Source organism: Pelobates fuscus, chromosome 2, assembly GCF_036172605.1.
Source record: "Pelobates fuscus isolate aPelFus1 chromosome 2, aPelFus1.pri, whole genome shotgun sequence".
NCBI lineage: Eukaryota > Metazoa > Chordata > Amphibia > Anura > Pelobatidae > Pelobates > Pelobates fuscus.
The window spans coordinates 337,300,725-337,320,300 of record NC_086318.1 but is presented as its reverse complement, the minus strand read 5'-3'; the positions used below and the strand labels follow the sequence as shown (position 1 = coordinate 337,320,300).

Genomic DNA, 19,576 nt, shown 5'->3' with positions numbered 1-19,576 from the left:
TGTGCAATGAAACTGATGATAAATGTGAAAGTATAATGTGCATTTTTGATATGTTAAAAAAAAATAATTACTCACATCCTCTTATTTACCATGTAGACTATGTGGACTTACACCATTTTATTTTACATTTCATAAGGTGGCTTTTTAAAAACTATTTATATTAGTTTGCAAACGTTATTTACTAAAATTGCATGAACTTAAATATGAAATTCACTTTGAATTCTCACTTTAGTAAACACGCGTCTCGTTTTTGGGTACAAGGTTGTGAGGGCAATTTATCACTCCAACCAGTGGTTCACTGGTGGTTTTGAGGTTCCATTGAAGATGGTGAGCAGTATTGAAGTACCAGGTTGCTGAGGTAGCTCCTGGAGGACCCTGGAGGCACTGAGAAGTAATAGACGTAGGAGCAGGTTCATGTCTGGATCCAACGTTGACGACCAGTGATCTTGATTCTATTATAATCTAAAAAGCAGCAGTTCTTTTCCATATTAACTAATTTTGCATAATATTTGCAAGCTCTTTGTCCGTAATGAACAATTTTCAGTTTAGTCAATAAACCTCTATTAATTATAAATGTAGTTTATTCTAAATCAGAATGTTAAGTAGTAAGCCAAATATTAAAATACTGAGCAGGACTATTAAAACCAACACTAATGGGGGGCGGAGCCTAACCTTCAATGGAGTAAGACGTGTGCTCTCCTAGCTCTCCTACCCCGGGCATACAATCAGCATCCATCAGCCTCCACAAAGGTGCATCTCACCCCCAAAACCGACTGAAGACCCACAGCAACCCCGCCACTACACAATCAGATGGGGGAACTGAAAAGAGAAAAGAATCCACGCCGTCATTGGCCACAATGTTCCGCGCCAAAGAAGATAAACCGCCATCTTGGGCCCAGAGTCAGGCTGACACAGGCTCAGACTCCGACGAGAGCGGCCGGGAAACCTCCGACACATCTCCACTTACCAAAGATGACCTCCGGAGAATGCTCCGAGAAACATCAGCCGACATCAAGGCCTACACTACCGCAGCGCTTGAAAAGCAAATATCAGGCCTCAAAGAAGACATGGAGGCTCTGGCCTCTCGCACGGGCGCCACGGAACGCCTCATAAAAGAAACCCAGACGCAAACAGCTTCCCAAGGCAAAGTAATAGAAAATCTGACGGATAGGGTACACTTTCTGGAAGATGGCCTAGAGGATTTAAATAATAGATCCCGCAGGCAAAATATCCGCATACGGGGCCTACCAGAAACAGTCTTACCAGACGCAATACTGCCGACCATTACTGCAGTGTTCCACTCCCTCTTACCGGACACCCCAGAGCAGGACATTTACATAGAGAGAGCACACCGGGCGCTGAGGCCACCGATGTTCAACCCTAACATCCCCAGAGATATAATCGTGAAGCTCCTACACTTCCCGATAAAAGAAAAATTAATGAATGCGGCCAGAAATCATCCACCACTATACCAAGGGCAACAGCTACACTTCTATCAAGACCTGGCACCCACTACATTGAGGAAACGCCGAGAGCTGAAACCCCTCACCACCGCACTACTAGAAACCGGGTGGCGCTACATGTGGGGGCACCCCTTTAAACTGACCGTGAAAAAGGGAGAACAAACCTTCACCCTCCATCAGGTCACGGACATGCAAGACTTCGCAGCACATCTGGGAATCCCCCTGCGATATCCACCGACAGACTCCAACCGCCCCACTCCCGGAGATAACAGCCGAAAAGACAGATCCCGCGTTAACGCGACCCGCACGCAATCCAAGCGGAATCCGACATCAGCCTCACAGGAATCAACCCAAACGGACACTTGAACGGCTCCACAAGCAGCCGCCAGTACTACCCTGGCGGACCCACTCAAGGCGGACAGATCCACTCCGCGAACACGGTCCAAGGACACTGTTACTCTGGTAGTATAATCTACAACATGTTACACCCCAGTTAATGTTTATGGGTATTATGATGGTTCCTCACAAATGTTATAGTTAACCGCCAGACCTTGGCACCTCAGGGCTCCATACCCGCTCCTCATAAGGCCTAGGTCAGCTAAGCCCAAGCCCCAAGCATATAGCAAAAACTTACGAGCGCGGGGGGCAACACACAAATCCCCCAAACCCCAGACCCCAACCGGGACGGGAAGAGGTATAACCGCCTCCCAACCGCACTAATCACCCACCCTGGGTCATAACAGTCTGCGAGGCTAAGCAGAAGGCCTCCCCGGTCTCCTTAAGACCAATTACCTCAGCCCGATACCCGCGCAATCCAACCCAGCACATCGAGAGACGAGTCACACTAAGGCCACAAACCGGAGCCAACGGACAGTCTCTCTCCCCCACTCCTATCACTAAAAGCAGAGGGCAGAGGGCTTCCCTGGTCCCCTTAAGACCAACTACCTCAGCCCAACATCTACGCAATCCAACCCAGTACACTGAGAAACGAGTCACACTAAGACCATAAACCGGAGTCAGTGGACAGCTCCTCTCCCTCAGCCCTTGCTACCCTTCTTCCTTTATCTCCCTCTTGCCCTAAATGGTTGGGGGGGAGGGAGGGGGACGGGGGTGGGAAGGTATATACCGTAGAGGTCCACAGAATCCGCAGGGCCCCATAATCGGATCGAATCGGCCCGACACGATCAAAGAGCACCTAGGGGGGATTGCAGGTTTCCACACTCGGATACCACACTAAAAATGTTATGACTGTATTACAAAATATGTCTCACCCTGAAGCACTACTTATGTATATATTTATGTTTGCAAAAGTCCAACGCATCCTACTTTTTCTATTTTGTATTGCATATATAGGAATGTTTTGAGTTATTTTTCACATGGAGGCGCAGCCAGATGGCTATATATAGCGCCCCACTGGATGGTACGCTACCCATTATCCCTTAGACAACATGGCGCCGCTCCGCTTATGTTTATACATCCCTTAGAATGGTTTGAAGGTTTCCCTAACTTTATTAGTACCACCTCCACACAATAACACTACAACAACGACGCACCACTGCAAAACCCACCAGAGAATAACATGGGGTGAATGGGGATAGACACAGAACACCACCCCCTAGTGCCCTGAGAACAGGACACAATCTGACACACCGGACCAGATTCCCATAAGGGATCATCAACCTACATAACCACTCCACTGAGTTCACACAACCCCGAGAGAACAGAAACCCCCTGAGATCAACAGACATCCCAACAATCCCATATGGACCCACAACCTATATTAAGACCCACTAGGCCCCTGACATAACCCCCAAAAAGCTACACCTCACCCAGACAAGCAAACAACTAGAGACATATAACTAAAACCGACCACCCTGCCTCCACACACACCCTTGCCCGGGTTCTACTACAAAACGTACGCCCCCACCCTGATTCCACACCTATGCAACCTGTACAACGCCATACTGCAAGGCGACCCCCTACCGAAAGATATGCTACAAGCCAACATATGCCTCCTCCCAAAACCTAATAAATCTCATCTAGAACCAGGACATTACCGACCGATCTCCCTCCTCAACGTAGACATAAAACTGTTCACCAAAATCCTCGCCGATCGACTAAACCCCCTCATACCCAAACTGATACATCCAGACCAAGTAGGCTTCATACCGGCGCGACAGGCCAGCGACAACACAAGACGGACATACGACCTCATCTGGACGGCACAAACTAGACACATACCAACCCTCTTTCTATCACTTGATGCAGAAAAAGCCTTTGACAGACTGTTATGGCCCTTCCTATTCTCTACCCTACTCAAATTCGGATTCCCACAAACATTCATAACCGCTCTACAAGTATTATACTCCACCCCTCAAGCCCATCTCCTACTACCTTTAACACACACCCCTTCCTTCACAATATATAACGGCACACGTCAGGGATGCCCTTTATCCCCACTCCTCTTTGCGCTCTCCCTAGAGCCACTCCTGCAAACACTCAGAACAAATGAAAACATACAAGGCCTGAGAATCCGCGATGAGGAATATAAAACGGCTGCATACGCGGATGACTTGCTCATCACAATAACAGAACCAATAACATCCCTCCCGCCACTCCTCCAAGCCCTAGAAACCTACGCCAAAGTATCCGGATACAAACTAAACATCGACAAGACTGAAGTCCTTGCCATCCACATAGACACCCCCACTAAAACAGCCACACGCCAAATTTACCCCTTTGACTTCACACCCACATATATCAAATACCTAGGTATTGCCATACCAGCTGACCTCTCCCGCAGCTATGAACTAAACTACGCCCCCACGATCCAAAAAATCAAACAAGATATAGACAAATGGCAAAACATGCCGATATCATGGCTGGGCAGGCTAACATCGATTAAGATGAATGTCCTACCAAGACTTTTATACTTATTCCAAACCCTACCAATCCCGATCAAACACGCAGATTTCAAACTACTACAAACTACCATCGATAAATTCATTTGGGCTAACAGACGCACCAGGATCAAAAGACAGACCCTATACGTTCCCAACAAAGCAGGGGGTTTAGGCCTCCCACATCTCATCCATTATTATCAGGCAGCTCAGCTAACGCAAGCACAAAATTGGCACGCCCCCTGCGGCACCAAGCGATGGGTAGACCTAGAGCATGATATCTTTGGTAGAGACTTTCCCTCACTGTACATATGGCTCCCCAGAGCAGCGAGACCCCCCCTACCCCAAACATCCCCTGCAATCCTCAACACAATCAACATATGGGACAAAATAACCCCAAAAAGCGGCTTGACATCGCAACCCTCACCACTAACACCAATACTCCGCAACACGCACTTCCCACCTGGCATGACACCAAAAGACTTCGCCCGCTTCGAAGAAAACGACCTCACACGACTACACCACTTCTACAGAAACCGACAACCGATACCATTCGCAGATCTTCCGCAAACCACACCATTCCGCACCTTTGACATGTTCCGCCACCTACAACTTAGAAGCTTCCTCGAAACACCAACAATTAAACAGGCCGGCACAAAACCACTCACGTCCTTCGAAAAACACTGCTTACAAAACCCGACGCATAAAGGACAAATCTCAAAGCTATATACCCACATAATCCAAAATGTTAAGGATGGTGCACTTACATACGTGTCGGCTTGGGAGAGGGATATAGGGCAGGCCGAGGACCCATCAGACTGGGCAGACATATGGGAAGCCACGGCCTCCATATCCATATGCGTAAATCACAAGGAACAAGCATACAAGACGTTATTGAGATGGTACGTCACCCCTCTAAAACTTAAACAGATGGGCAGGTCAGATAATGACCTATGCTGGAAAGGCTGTGGACACAGAGGCACTTACATACACATGTGGTGGGAATGTACCCACACTACACAATTATGGAACCAAATAGAAACAATGGTTTCACAGATTCTCCACACTAACATCCCACACGACCCATGGATATGGCTCCTATCCAAACCCATGGCCAACACACCAAGATCCCAAAACAAATTGATAGCCAAAATTGCACTTGCCACCAGAAGAGCCATCGCTGAAAAATGGGGTAGCCCAGACACACCCACACTGGACACAGTGAAAAGGAAAATTAAGGACACAATTAAAATGGACGAATTGTCCGCACTGATTCACGACACAACTAAACATTTCAAAAAAATTTGGGACCCGTGGTTCTATGTATTCCCACTAACAACCTAGACCACCATCAAGCACCAACACAAAACAACACCTCGCAAACACAATAACCACACACACCCTACGACCATAACCCTCCCAACCCCCCTCCCCCCTGAACCTGAAGATCACCCACACACCCCCCCCTCATTCCCCCACACTCTCTCACCGCCCAAGCTGTTGCGCAGACCAAAACCAAATGCCAACCCAAAAATAAAGGTCCCACATAACCAAGAGACAGCAACACACTGGGCACCTAGGGAACACACAAACACCTACAAATGCCCAATAGAACACCAACACACCTGAAATACGCACTCCACACCACATCGCAAACAACACCGAAAGGCTACCCAGACTGCACCCAAACCGACGTCATATAACAGACAACGAATCGCATAGAATAAGAAGAACGCCTAACACAGAAACAAACACTACAAGCCAGAACGACACGGACGAACACCCACCCCAACCCCCCCTCACACTAGGGGAGCCTGAACCCCAACAAACCGACCCGACTACCTAAGTATGCAAACACGAGGGGCACAACAGAACTTCCACGAAACCACAACATAAAAACAAAGCCTCTCCTCAACCGCAAACCAGTAGTAGGACAGGGCATCCTCTCCCATACCCCTCAGTCTCATGTACCCTACCCAGACCATTAGAACAAGATGCATCACATGAGATCTGAATATTGATATGAAGAGTATTGCCAATAACAAACAGAACTCAGCAACTGTTAATATATATAAATTACCGAAATGACTATATGTAAATGTATTGTATATCTTTTGCTCTTATTTAACCAATCGCTTACCCCCCGCTTCTTTTCTGTACCCTTGAAACCCCAACAAATCACACAAAATTGCTCAAATGGAAGAATTTACAGAAAAAAAGCGGGTGGGAACCACCAACAGATAAATGATATACATGCTTGAACTGTTCGCTTACTGTAAAAAGCACACGTTTGTTTTGTGAATTATGTACTATAAACTTTGACCTCCCGTTTTCTTTTCTGTACCCCCACCCCATAAAACAAAAATCTTTCAAAATAAAGAATTTATAAAAAAAAAAACAACACTAATTACAGCTGTGAAAATTTATTTTCCTAAATTTCATTGTTTCAGGTTGGTCCTCTTGGTTTGAGGATTACAGATAATAATTTCATAAACCTTAAAGCAGCTGGATGAATGTGAATCGAATGTCAATGCCACTGAGATCAGGCACAAGAACATCTACTGGTTGATTTCACACAAGATATAAAAGTGACTATTCTCGCTAGAAATTCTGTAGCGCAGGGTTCTGCATGCACAGAAAATATTCCCCAATTAATTAGGAATAATATGCTCAGAATAGTATTACCTTCTGATGGCAATTTAGAATTAGATTAAAGTATAATGATTTTGAAATAACAACCATGATCTGCACACCAACCACAACCACTTCTTAAACCATTAAGCCACACGATATAGAATGACCTTCCCTGCAGGGTGATACTACTGCAAGAAAGATCCTCACAAATGATGATCTATCTAACTATAATAACTGACCTCTGATAGCTGACTGAATTGTACTGGTAGGAAAAGTATACATTGTCTAACACTCAGAGATGTACATTGCTCCAGAGCTTTTAGAATTTCAGTTTGAATGAATAGGCGTGGAAGTATTTTCTATTAGTTAGAAGTAACAAGAAGGTATCAAAGGTATTTATTCACCAAATAGTTAGCTGACAACAAATCTGTTTATGACTAAGGAGTATGTCCACCAAAATGAAAGCAGTGTGATGTTTGTTGAAATAGCCATTCTTCGACAAAAATATTGGTGGCTAAGGAATTAGTGATGACTCATAATGCTCACATAGTCAGACAAAAACACGAAATCCAGCTTACTAAGCGATGTCTTATACCCAACTCCTGAAATAAACCCTTGTTGGTTGTTCAAATACACTTGAATAATTGTGCAAAAAAGAAATAAATAAATAATCTGCCAGCTGGCATTCTATGAAATTATCCCCTTAAAGGGACACTATAGCAACCAGACCACTGCATCTCAATGAAGTGCCATGTGCCCACCCTCCTTCCCTTTAAATCCTGGAGTAAAACTATTATTTTAGTCAGACGGTGGGAAAGAATTGGATTGTCTGATATCACCAACACTGAAATGTTGTGAATTCGTACGTTAGTAAACACCCCCATAAATCTTGTCTTGTGCTTGGGCACAAGGTTGTGAGAGCCATCTCTCATTACATCCAGTGGTTCACTGATGGTTGGAGGTTCAATTGAAGACTGTGAGCAGTGTAGAGACCCCAGGTTGCTGCGGTAGCTCTTGGGGGATCCTGGTGGCACAAAAAAGGGATGGATGCAGAAGCAGGTTCACATCTGCATCCAAAGTTGAGGACCAGGGATCCTGATTCTATTATAAACTCAAAGTTAGAAGTTTTTTTCCATATGAACTAATTTTGCATATTTTTTTTGTCCTACCTTTATTTCTAACTCTGTAGTGTCACATTCAATTTAATGCAAAGCCTTATGAAGTACACCCACAGTTGTTTTCCATTCACTGTGGATCTCACTGTGAATGTACTTCACATGTTAAAACTACTCCCATCGATTTCTGAGGAAAATACGGCTCTTTTGGCACTTCTCCAATTGATTAATGATTGGCTTTCATCACTCAGCCAGTTCCTGGTTCAACAAGGCATCGCTGGAAAACTTGTAAAAAAAAAAATATGGTATGATCCCTGTCATACAAAAATAAAGATAAAAAAAAAAAAAGATTGCTATTGATTTTTATTACAAATTGATTATTAGATGTATTAGTGAAATAAATAATTAAAATAGTGACAAAATGCACCCTGGTTACTCAAATATTTGCAGTCATGATACACCTTCCCAAACAAGGGACCAAACATGTGATATATTACATATCAATAAGAGAAATTCAATATTAGTTGGATCTTTTAAAACATTATCAAATTATAAAATCAAATATTTGTGAATTGTATCTTTCTTCATTCTAAGATATATAGTTATAAAGTAACTACGTATGCTTGTATCCCTTTCAAATCCATTTGCAGTTACATAAATTAATGACATAAATTGATCTATCCTTGCAGCTATTACCTATTTTAAGAAGAAAAAAAATCTGTCGTATTTCTAATTGTAGTAGTTTATTCTCCATAGCTGCAATATGTGTATTTTCAGTCATCCAGAACAGTGTAACATGTTTATTCTTCCAGTTACTCCCTATATTCTTAGATAAACATTAAATCACTAAGGTGGTACATTCCATTTTAAAATTGTATATATTTAAACTGTACAAAGAGTTCACAATAATTTGACTTTAACTGGGTTATTCACTAAAAACCTAATTTTGTATAGATCGAAGAAATCAAAAAAAAATTATCGAATTCCAACCATATTCACAATTCTCATATTTAGAAAATCGGAATTCGGGTGACCCAAGCAAATCTTATTAATATCTGTGTTTTCGTATCCGATTTGGACAGTTCGAAAAGCACCTACTTTAATAAAATTATATCAGCAGGATACCGGTTTACAAATTATCATTCACTTGCTTTCATCCATGCTTGGGCAAATAGTTAACTAACTTTCAACAGACACAGAAAATATGAAATTCTCTAGAGCAGTATCACTTCTGATTGGATGGAATACTCACCAATGAGCAATCTGCATATGTTGGGACATTTTCCTACACAATGCAATAGCTCAGTCTACGGGGAGCACCTAATGGGTGAAGATATATACATTCCGATTTTAGTTTTTTTGCCAGGTTTTTTTTTTTTTAATAATTTTTTATATTGTCGCTACTAAATCAGGATTTATGGATTTTTATTTTGACTTTTTAAAAACAGAAGAATTAGAATAAATAAGACTTCAGAGTTAGTATAATTTTATTTTTTACAGGTATTAGATTTATTGGCCCCATTATTATTAGAAGGGTGAGGGTAGGTGTAGTAAATTATTTCTTTGGAGGGGTGCAGGGTGGTGTTCACCCAGATCAGGGCTATCATGGGTTGTAACATTTGTGGGGATATTATATGTTTTGGGATACTTTTGGGACTTTTTAGAAATGTGTGTTTTTTGTGTTTGGACATAATTGAGTTTAGTATAATACTTGACTCAATTATCTCCTAAGTAAAGGGGAAGGCTTATTGTATTATATGTGGGAGTGCCTTAGATTGTAACTATATTGTGATTGGGGTATACATTTGTGTCCCTGTCCCCAACAAGGTCCATGTGGGTGTCACCCTTGCTTGGAAACTTGCATAAAAGGCCAGTGTGGCTACCATTAAACCATTCCTGCTTTATCCTCGTGTTTGTAGGGACCTGCTTTAAAAGCTGTATCGCTAGCTCTTGTAAGAGCTTCACATCTATACCTGCTATACTCTCTTGGAGGAGAGGCCTTCCCACTGGGAGCTGGATCCAGTAGTTTGGTCCAGGGTAGGAAGGGATGGCGAGACCCCCCAGCCAAGCTACGGCAGCTAGGGGGCTACAATGCTGATGGTGTCTGGTGGAGTGCTTGGAGTCCTCGGTGAGCACTAGGAGCATCGATTGACAGGGGCACCCAGTCGGGGTGGCAGGCAGTCTGTCACTGATGGATATTAGATCCCCCCCCCTTTAATATTACTATTAAGCCCCCACTTAACATGAATGTGGTGGAGGCCAGGAATGGGACACTACGTCTTTCCCTTAAATATTATAATAGATCCCACCTGTTGATCATGGGTGGAGGCAGGGGGGGAAATAAGGATGTTAAACACATTTTTTTTAATATCCCCTTCTGGATGCCCATGGGTAGTGGCAGGTGTGGAATATGTCCCCCTACTATTTCATTAGCCTTATCTCAATGGGTTGTGGCCTTTCTATCGACTAGGCAGCAATAGCTACACAATCGCTAGTTTTAGAAATTTACAAGATGTTATAGTAATATGGAAGTCTTACTGACATCCATGGGCTTTTTATTTATTCATTTATTTGTTTGTTCACTTTTTTATGCGGCCATATATTTAAAGGTAAAGTGATGGTAGGAGCCGCATTCAATGCCACCATCCACGCAGTGCTCTGGAGCAGGACCAGCAATCCCACAATGATAAGGCAACAAAGAAATTCTCCAGGCACTCAAGGTGTTGAAGCCGCAGGCAGTTTTAATAAAAAAAAGAACAGCAACGTGCTTGAAAAAGACCTCTTAGTAGGTTGAAACATTGCCGTTCTTTTTGTTTCATTAAAACTACCTGCGGCTTCAACACCTTGAGTGCCTGGAGAATTTCTTTGTTGCCATATATTTAAAGGGACACTAAAGCACTTTAACTTGCTCAGTGATTATTACTATTATTTTTTTTGTATTATTTGGGTAGTGCAGTGTCCCTTTATCCCTTGCATTTTACTGCCAGCAGGCAAAAGGCTCTGATTATTTTCAACTCCTGACCCAGATATTCCACATTCGGCACATATTTCAGCCTGACCGGTGGCATTCGACATTTGGGTTCTTAATTACAAAATACAGGCAATGTTAAATAGCATGAACAATGTCCAGATTTTGCATTCCAAACATCCCTGTATGCAGCCTTATGGTTTTTCCCCATTCGGTATTTGGCTATTGGGACTTAGTAAATAACCCTGTATATATTTAGCAAGCATGTCTATTTCAAGCAAGGTCTGCAATATTCTCAACTCCATGGGATTGTTACTTGAAGAGGAAACTCTGATCATCAAAGATCAACTTTTGCTCTATTGCCATGAGTATGTTTTATGACCATAGAGAATAGTTATAAAGGTAACTTATCAGGAACACATTAACATCAATATACATTGACATGTAGCCACATTTAATCAGGCAACACTGGACGTACTTCTCACCTCCAAGGTTACTGATTTATCAGAAATGTAAAGTGAAATTTAAATTGTAGAAAACATGCAGAATTGAAAACAAAAAAATTTAAGACAGCTATGTTTTCGGTTTCGACTTTTTTTTTTTTCTAAAAGAGAAAACTACTTGGTTTTTAAATTAAATAAGAAAAATAAATGCAAATGAACATTTTAGGAACATGTACTATTTTCATACAATATACGATAAATCTCCTGCCGTTGGTATACATCAACTCATAAAACATACTTGCAGTTAATAAATCAAGAAGAAAATACAATTTTCCATTTTTAACATACTTTGATGCCAATAATGCGAACTACAAATGTGCAGAGATTTTAAACAACACTTTCTAATACATAATAATCTTTAACTGTGCAGTGCTATTGTCTACATAACAGTGGAGTAAAAATGAGAAAAGTGTCTTTTCATAATGTTGAGGCCATCTCGTCCTTGCTGGTGGCAGCAGATTGTTGCCTTTGACAGGACAGAGTTCTCTGTGCTAGTCAGTGTCAGAAATACTATATTATATCTCCATGCATGTTAATATAGCGGAGATATTGTTAAAAAAGAGATCATCAAAGAGAGGTCTGTTCTGCCAAGAGCTCAGACATGCTATTCCCTCATGCCTTTCACACACCTTTGAGGATTTAAGAGGGTTATCTGGGAAATCAGTTCTCCCAGGTGAAATCGTAAGCTATCATTATGAGAATATTATTGTCAAATTAGTTGTATATTAAGGCGTTAATTAGTAGCTGACTAATGAAGATAGGAATCAGAAATGTCACAGTTCATTGATCACAAGTCCTACAAAAGTATGTGATTTCCATAACTGGTCCAAAATGGTTTCCATTAACCCTTTCCGACCCAATTGTACAGGTTAAATGTAATTTAATTTATATGTTATTTTGGGAGTGAATATCCCCAAAAATGACGCAAGTTGTTTTTGTTTGTTTGTTTACAAATACCTATAAAGATGAAAAAGAGCAGTTGTATTACTTGATTTTCTTCACACCTGATGTGACAAACAGGGTATTTGACTTGCTATGCTAACACGTCTAGCCCCGTCTGGTGTACTGCATAATTACTTATACTCTGTGATCGCTAATACTTTTTATATCCCCAGTAGTCAAATATTAACAATTGAATGAAACATTATAATGTATAGATGTTTATTATTTTTTCAATTTTTGATACCCTTGAATGGAAATGTATTCATTAAACTTTACTTTTTTTTCCCTACGTTCATGTGCTAGTTTAACATCCCATGTTCAAATAGTACACTTTATTTTTTTTTAATAAAAAGCAGTTGGTACTGAGAAGCGTTAAGAGTAAATGTTGCATAGCATAACAAAAAAAACACATTCAAGGGAAAAGTTTCTTACAGTTGCAAAGCCAGAATATAAAAACTCCTTTGTTATTTTATGGATTTACATAGAAAACATTGTTTAACCACTGGAAAAAAAAAATCCGAAAATCCTATGAAAATTTGACTTTTCAACGTTTTACTACCTTTTTATTCCGTGGCATGTTCATTTGGTATGATTGTTTTATACCATTGCTAAAAAATATAACCCATAAGTAGATATACTAATAGTGACAAGGTATATAGGTTCTGATAGTTAGAATGGACCTTTTTTTTAACGTTCCAATTCTGTTTTGACACTGAAGATTAATATTATATGATATATTATATGGATGTACTAAAAACTGAATTATATATCTCATTTGGAAAAAAGTTCACCCATATATAGTCCTTGGCTATTTTAGCCTAAATTTTGCAATTGAGATTTCAATTTACTAAATTTCAGTGTTTAGTGAATAAATCCTAGATTATTAAATGCAAGTCCCAGAGCTGAGAAGCCATTTTTCAACTCGTTAATTTTTTTTAAAATCATTTCAAAAATACAAACCAATGAATATGATTGCATTGCAAACAAAGTCATTATTTTCAACGGCATACAAAAATTTAAAATATCCTTTATAGTTTCTAGTTGATAAAGTTACTGGAAAACAAGGGGCCTATTAAATTATCTATGAGTTGTAGTGAATTATTATCTTTGAAAGTTAATGTCAAAATAGCTAACTTAGAATAATGTTCTCATTTGCCCAGGTTAAAGGTTTTTTTTCTGCTTAATATTTAAACCCAAATTTCTCTTGTGTTAACTTACCACAACTCCTTGCTTAGAGAACAGACTCTTCACCTGACTCTTAATTAACTTAATGCTGAAGATGCAGCTAGTTCTGGGAGACCCAAATCAATATCAAGATTTAGAGAGTTGATGATGGAGATTTAAGTATACACATATTAACCATTTGAGTGTTAGAGAGAATCAGTGCCCTTTCCTTATGGCATTCAAATGGAATAACTAAAAAAAAATATTAAAAGACAACAAAATAAGGTGCTATTACTATTATTGAGACAATAGTTCAATGTTTTTTAGTAATCATAACTCATTCGAGAGTATTGCTCACTTTTTTTGCAAGTCAATGAGCAAACTAGTTTGACTGGCAAACAATATTCTTTGACTTTGCATTTACACAAAACAGAAAAATCATCTATTTTCAGAAGAAAAAAAAATGTAATAATAATATATATAATATAATGTATTTTTTAGAATACCATAATACCACACACAACACACACAAACATTCAATTATTTATATGTTTAAATGAGAAAATCAACAATTCACATATGGTATTAATCAGTACCAATGGTGGCTACAACACTGTAATCAAATATCAAAAAACTTGTTATAAGTTATGAGTTAGTGCAAACATATGTAGAACAGTACCATTAACACTCAATTTTCTATGAGGTGTTTATAACACTCTATTATACACTATTCCCTGTTAAGGATTTGTCCTTCTGATAGACCTTGATCTTTCATGGTTGAACTTTTCAGGACTAGAAAGATTAAACACCATCTCAGCAATGCGTAGTATATCTGTCTAGTGACCACCACCAAACACCACTAAAGGAAATGCTCTCACCTGCTGCCAGGGCATACAATACCGCCCCTAATGTAGATTGTTTTCTCAATATACACACTCCTCAATCTTCAACTATAATAAGGAATGTCCTGTAAATTTGAACTAAAGAAACTCTGTGCAAACTAACACCCGCACTTTGTTCTACGACTAAATCCTGTCCCACAGTACACAGCGTATGAATAGTGACACTGACATAGGTTACCTCCTTTATTCAGCTAAGAGCATCCAAACAAATGCTGCAGTCTTTACAATGTACACAGCTGGGTCTCCTATCCACTTGGGTTCCATTTGTCCTTATTCACTTCGGCTGGCTGTGGTCACACACCATGTGACTTATGCGTTTCGTTCTACTTTTTCAAAGTTACAGGAAGTAGGGCGAAATGCGTAAGTCACAAGCTGCATGACAACAATCAGCCAAAGTGAAGGAGGACAAATGGAATCCCAGTGGATGGCAGACCCAGCTGTGTACTTATTGTAAGGACTGCAGCATTTGTCTGTATGCTTTTAGCTGTATAAAGAATACAACTTATATTGGTGTCACTATTCATACGTCATATACTGTTGGACAGGTTTTAGTTTGAGAACAGGATGAGAGTCGGAACATAGAGGTGCGCGTGTTGGTTTGTGCCATAATTTACTTCACAGTGGGAGTTTCTTTGTTTTAAATTTCCAGGACGCTTCTGATTAAAGATGAAGATTGCGGAGTGTGTATATTGACTAAATTATCTATATTAGGGGCAGTATTGTATGTCCCTGCAGCAGATGATAGCGTTCCATGTAGTGGTTCTTGATGGTGGTCACTATTCATATATATTAGGCAATTGGAAGTACTTTTGTATTTGGAGAGATTGTATTTAATCCTTGCAGTGCTAACATTTTAACGGTGATAAAGGTGGATAGGGAATCTACGTATTAGAAGGACACATTCTGAAAAGGGAATTGTGCATTATCAAGTGTTATAAACACCTAATAGTTGAGAGTTACTGGTACTATTATAGATATGTGTGCGCTAACTCATAACTTATAACATTTATTATGTGGGACTTAGTGAGGACTGGAAGAAGGCTGCATATTCATTAACAAATTGATTAAGAGATTAGCATACATAGAAGCAGTGGTATTTAAGGGAGAAGCACCTCAGATAAGATTTAATTAAACCAAGTTTTTGTTTAAATACAGTCCAATATCTTTTTATTTCAAGAATGTTTACAATGGTGCTATTGCTGCAGACTGACAGCTATTCCCTATCTTATTTTGCAATCCAAAGCTGCACATTATGCGACATGCACTTTGCAATAAATTCACAGCAAGAGCTTTGTAACTACAAAATGACAATTATGGTGTGCACAGCTGAACGGACATCTTTTTTGCCATTATGTTGAACTTACAATACAGAATCAGGGAACATTCAAACTGTCTTAATTACTCTTTGTTCATCTTAACAAATAGCCATGAAAACACAAGGAATTTTATTTTATTCACTGAATACTGACTTGTAAGTAACTTAAATTTGAATTGCAAAATTTAGGCAAAAATAGCTGATTTGAAAATATTCCCAAATAAAATAACAGCTTGGCTCTCTTAGCCTAAATTTTGCAATTCAGATTTGAAAACACCACAACTCAGTCTTTAGTAAACGAACCAGGATGTAAAGACATCAAGTTAATACACAAGTGTATTAATGTTAAAAGATATATAATAAGTTTCAAAGGTCCACCAGATCAGGATTTAACATTGACTAATTCTGTAGTATGGGCAGGGGTATGGTAAATTCCTGGGCCCTCATGGCCCTTTGAGAACTGTTTTGAGATGCACTGATGTATTCATCAAGAGATTGACAAACAGACAGCTAGCTATTCTTTCTGTTTAAGGGAACCGCGTTCTCTGGTCCTTCTGTGTTGTGTGTAAGGCGAGTGATTAGATTGTAAGCCTGTGCCATAGCCCTTACAATCTAGTACCTCAGTTGTGCCTGTCTTTTAAAACGTGTATTGTAATACTATTAACTTGCACTTAAAGTATTTAACGCAACAGAATGCGTTTGCGGTTCACAAATATGTGTTGATATTAATGATGAGGATGGAGGTAAAAGGATAGATGAATAGATGCTATAACAAATCTCAGCAAATTGTCACACTCGCAACAACCAGTACTCAGCAAATATATTAGAATACATAGAGAAAAACAAGGCTTTGAAATAATCAAAATGATTACAGGCAGTCATTTGATGCCCTGTAGAGGTCAGCTCACATTCCCATCCATAGATCAGACATCCCGCTGACAGTATAAAATAGACAACCTTGAGATTCAAAAAATGAATGAGTCCACAACTTGCACATGTCAGTCCATCCCAAAAATAGCAAAAATATTGCAGTGTCTGGGCATCACGGTGTACATGAAAAGCTCTGGAGACAAGACATTTATAACCAGCCAAGGAACCAGTCATCCCTAACACTGTATGCATTTCTATCTCTTAAAACACTCAGAACTCAGAGACCTGCACCACAATGCAAGACTGTATGTATTCAGATGTCCTTTCAGCTGAAGCAGATGTATTTTTTTTTTCAGTTGCATGTATAACACATCTGGCTAGAAATGGGGTTAAATCCATTTAGTACAACAAGGCACCATGCATAAAGACAACTTGGATACCCACACCTGCAATACAAGCCCTCTTTTTCTTTAGAACACTGATGTACTTCTCAGAAAACACAATATTCAATCAATGACAGGTATAAAGTTTTCACATGCCTTAAGTATCATGATCCAATACTAGATATTACCCAGACATGTATTTATTTTTATTTTTATCTAAAGGACAGTACTCCCTTTATGATAATGAAACAGTATGCATGAGGTTGTCAAGACACTGATCAGTTTATATTAGTAAAGAGAACTGGAGAACTGCCAGGAGATCACATCTAGCCACCTGCAGACAGGTATAGCACTAATATTTTTTGGGAAACTCAATGCAATTTGTCTTTGCAGGGATGATGCTGGGCTCAGACTATGGATGGGTATCTTGGTTTCATGGAAGATCAGAGACCTTCACAAGCCCTCCTCCTCCTCCTCCAAAACAGGTGGTGGATGAAGAATTCATCCTCAAAGCATCTAGAGAGGATAGTATTAAATGGAAAGAGGAGAGAGAGACATAGTAATGATATTAACCCTGTTCTCTGGGGAAAATAAAATAAATGTGTTTTTTTTTTTTTCCTGTGTACAGGCTGGGTATCTATAAACCAGAGCCCAGAGTAGACATTGCAGAGCAGTGTTGGGGTCTGATCATAGCTAGGACCCCTGGCAGCGAGGTTGGTGGTGGTGGTGATGGTGTACACGGCATGCACATGACATTGGGAGGCACACGGGATGTAAGGGTGCATTGGCTGGGATTGCTGTCTTACCAGCGGGGCTCTGGGGATGACGGCAGAGCACGGCGCGGTGCTGCGGGACTGAGCGCTCCCCGAGCTCGGCGCTGCCTCCATCTCCTCCTGATCCAGCAATGAGAGGAGGCTGCAGCTCGGCGGCTGAGTGAGGACAGGGATGGAGCGCGGCACCGGGAGGAGGGTTGGATGAATGCGCGCCCCCGGGATCTGGCCGCGTGCACGCGCTGTCTATCACACGGCGCGGGATTTCACTGGGACGAGCTCACCTTGGGGGTGGATAAAGGGGGGAATTGGGGGGCACTCTACCTTACGGGGTTAGCGCGCTCGCTGCCAGACAGCGGGTGGTCCCCCATCCCCTTCCCCCCCGCTCGGTATTCCCAGTGTGCACGGCTTGATGTTAAGGATGTGCACATCAAATCTCTAATTTGTCCTTAAAACACCGTCCGGTATCTGCTGGTGGCAGCCATTCCCCATCTCCACTCTGCATCCCAGTGTGTCACAGCCCCGGGTGGCAGGGAAGGGTTAATGTGTTATTTATTGAGAGACCCCCATCCCCCCTTGGAGTCTAATAGACAGGTGTCAGTGTCCAGCACTCAGATTACCTCCTTCTCCCCATGGGGTGTGAGAGGAAAGTTTGGGTCCAGTTCTCAGATTACCGACTTCTCCCCATGGGGTGTGAGAGGAAGGTATGGGTTCAGCACTCAGATTACCCCCTTCTCCCCATGGGGTGTGAGAGGAAGGTATGGGTTCAGCACTCAGATTACCCCCTTCTCCCCATGGGGTGTGAGAGGAAGGTATGGGTTCAGCACTCAGATTAACCCCTTCTCCCCATGGGGTGTGAGAGGAAGGTATGGGTTCAGCACTCAGATTACCCCCTTCTCCCCATGGGGTGGGAGAGGAAGGTTTGGGTCCAGCTCTCAGATTACCCCCTTCTCCCCATGGGGTGTGAGAGGAAGGTATGGGTTCAGCACTCAGATTAACCCCTTCTCCCCATGGTGTGTGAGAGGAAGGTATGGGTTCAGCTCTCAGATTAACCCCTTCTCCCCATGGGGAGTGAGAGGAAAGTTTGGGTCCAGCTCTCAGATTACCCCCTTCTCCCCATGGGGTGTGAGAGGAAGGTATGGGTTCAGCAATCAAATTAACCCCTTCTCCCCATGGGGTGGGAGAGGAAGGTTTGGGTCCATCACTCAGATTACCCCCTTTTCCCCATGGGGTGTCAGAGGAAGGTTTGGGTCCAGCTCTCACACTGGCCCCCACCTTTCACATGGGTTCTGATAAGAAGGTTTGGGTCCAGCTCTCAGATTGGAGAAGAATGCTGAAGCAGTATTGTATCCCTTAAAATGTCATTTGTAGCATCCACCTGACAAGGATGGGATAATCACATTGTATTGACCAACCACTAACATCCTTAATAAACTTGGGATTTGTATTTCATGAAGTGGTATTTTTTTAAAACAGGAATATAAGATAAATCACGAGTTTATCATGTGATGTCACTACATAAGAATGTTGTGTATAAATAATTATAATTTCTATCATGCATTAATAGCCATAATAGGTTGCCCATATCCATACACACACACACATTTATGTACTACTACATATATGATTATAGTGAAAATGAAAAGT

At 41.0% G+C, this 19,576-nt stretch overlaps 1 protein-coding gene across 2 annotated transcripts in view; it reads right to left on the bottom strand.

The window, feature by feature from the left end:
- Nucleotides 1–18,103, bottom strand: part of FUT9 (fucosyltransferase 9) — a 231,580-nt gene extending 213,477 nt beyond the window's left edge. For both annotated transcript variants that reach the window (XM_063443580.1, XM_063443581.1), the window contains exon 1: nucleotides 17,966–18,103. The gene's annotated coding sequence lies outside the window, so the exon portion shown is untranslated. The remainder of the gene's footprint in view (nucleotides 1–17,965) is intronic.
- Between the last annotated feature and the right edge of the window lie 1,473 nt (nucleotides 18,104–19,576).